Here is a 2696-nt window from a genome sequence, read left to right on the forward strand (position 1 = left end):
GCTCATGGAACATCGATGCATGATGAGGCCATGAGGCTCATCAAATATTTTTATACCCACGTTGTAACCATCTCCTTACATTATTATAGGCCATTAAGGAGAAGGTTTATACCAATGATATAATGATCTTCCTCCACCTAATGTGCCTTTTGGGTGGGTTGTTAAGCTCTCGAATCATCATACTCTAATTCTGACTTACTTCAGTGTGTTTTCTGAGAACTGACTCTTTGTTTGTGTGCCTTCTATGCACTCCTGAACCACTGTATGAAATGAGTTGAAAAGTGGTAGTTATATTAGGGGTGTGAATGGGAAGGTTGTAGCGAGTAAAAACACATTATAATCCCATGAGAACGGGGGGGGGGGGGAGTGGACCCAAATTCTCCATGTAAATATGTGTGGCATGGAGCCATTCGCTGATGGGAGGAGCCATTTAAAGACATTAAAAGATGCAAGTTCTGGGGAAATATTCCTTCCTTAAAGAAGGGTTCCTTCCTCTTCTCCAATGGCTTGATTTCTGATCTTCAATTTGGTTTAAGACCAGGTCACTCTTCCATGGATATGCTGCTTCTGCTCTCCCAACAATGGATGGAGATCCTCAATGCCGGACATGAAATCAGAGCCATATCCCTAGACATATCGCGTGCTTTTGACACGGTCTGGCACCCTGGCCTGCTCACCAAACTCTCTTCTTCTGGTATCCAAGGCCATCTCCACTCATGGCTCGCAGACTTCTTCTGTCGCAGTCAACGTGTGGCCCTAAATGGAGTTCTTTCATCCCCTCTTTCTGTCCAGGCTGGAGTTCCTCAAGGTAGCGTTCTGGGCCCTGTTCTTTTTCTGGTTTTCATCAATGATCTCTCCGACTCTCTGAAAAATCTTCTTTATCTCTTTGCTGATGACTCCACCCTCTGCCGTACCATCTGTCATCCCTCACACCGGCATGCAGCAGCTTCTTCGCTCACTGCAGATCTGGATAAAATCACAAACTGGTCCAACACGTGAAACATGTCTTTCAATCCGGACAAGTCTCACACTCTCAATATGTCTCTCCGAAAGCACCGTTTATAAACCCACCCAATCCACTTTCGCAACAATCCTCTGGAAGAAGTCCTTTCTTTCAAGCTTCTGGGTCTCACTATCTGCCATGACCTTTCCTGGGAAAGCCACATTTCAAACCTCGCCTCCAAAGCCAGTCACCGACTGGGAATCCCCTGTCGTTCAAAGTCCTTCCTCAGCCCACCTTAACTCCTGACCACCTATAAAGCTTTTGTCCGCAGCCTGATGGAGTACTGCTCTCCCCTCTGGGCTGGTGCTCCTGCCTCCCACCTTTCTCGGCTTCACGCTGTGGAAACCAAGGCATTTCGGATCATTGGCATCTCCAGTGATGAGGCTGAGTCTTTGGGCCTCTCACTCTCTCACCGCAGGCTGGTCAGTGGTCTTTCTGTCTTCTACCGTCTGCTCTCCAGCCTCGCCCACCCTGCTCTCTAGGATTTGTCCCACCACATTTCCGCAGGGCGTTCAAGGTCCGCTAACAACCCCCTTCTGGTAAAACTACCAAAATCCCGAATCACTGCTCATCTTCACTCTTTCATTCCTCTTTTTTCCCGCCTTTGGAATAAACTCCCTCACTCTATTCAATCCTATTCTTCTCTCCATGCCTTCAAAACAGCTGTTCACCACCACCTCTTATCATCCCCCATCCAAATCCTGAATTTTTTCTACCCCCGATAATCCACCCAAGCCCACCTCCTTCAAATTCCCTGCTTTCCTTCCTGAAAGTCCCTGTAATGTTCATCTTGTTCCCTGCCCCATCCCTCTCCCTTCCACAGATCTAATGTCTCTGTTCCACATTGTTTTGTCCTTCCCACTCCCGCCCCTCTTGTCTCATGCCCCCCTTGCTGTGCGTTGTGTGTTAGCTCTCATACGAGCCTCGACAAGGTAGACAAAAAAAAAAAAAAAAACAAGTCTGAAGACGACAATGGTTCACAAGCGGTAGTTGACGATGTAGATTGTTTCAGAAGTCAAGGATGAGACAATGTGATAATTTTTGACCAAGTTATAAAAATGATCAACATGACGTGGTACGAGTGACAGGTTATTAGCTGCAAAATGTCGAAAACCCAGTTTCGTTCAACAACTTTCAAAATTTGACCTTTGCATAACCTTTAAAGGTCACAAAACAATGTTGAAGACATTAAAATAAGGAAACAGGATACGTGCTATAGCTTATTGGAGTTAGTTCGTCGAAGAAGGTCGACAACCCGGTTTGATTCCCACGACTTTGAAAATTTGACCTTTGTGGCCTTTAAAGGTCAAAGGTCAAGGATTATGACCTTTGGTGCAAAACTTCCTCTGGAACATTCCAGGAATAATATAATGTCATATAGGCTATACGGCATTTCGCACTCCTCGGATTATCCATACTTTGATGAAATCAGCTTAAAAACAAACTTGAAGGGAGCGAAACGGGCAAGGTGTTCGAGAAAGAGCAAAATGGTTTCAAGACTTTAGGTGGGGAATGACCTCAAGAGTATGCATAAAAAATATTGTCATCCGCACTCTCAAAGTTTGGGCGGTCGTATGATTTTTATGTCAAAATTCACAATTTTCTAAGTTTTTGACCTTGTGACCTTGACCTTGGGACGAAAATGAAAAATCGGACAATGACAAGTTTTAGATAATTCATTTTGCTATTCAAA

At 44.9% G+C, this 2696-nt stretch overlaps 1 protein-coding gene across 2 annotated transcripts in view; it reads right to left on the reverse strand.

Moving 5' to 3' along the window:
* Positions 1–2696, reverse strand: part of LOC147021693 (src kinase-associated phosphoprotein 2-like) — a 145781-nt gene that overhangs the window by 92237 nt on the left and 50848 nt on the right. The window lies entirely within an intron of this gene.

Source organism: Eptatretus burgeri, chromosome 8 (assembly GCF_056783735.1).
Source record: "Eptatretus burgeri isolate ZD-2024b chromosome 8, Ebu_testis_v1, whole genome shotgun sequence".
NCBI classification, from domain to species: domain Eukaryota; kingdom Metazoa; phylum Chordata; class Myxini; order Myxiniformes; family Myxinidae; genus Eptatretus; species Eptatretus burgeri.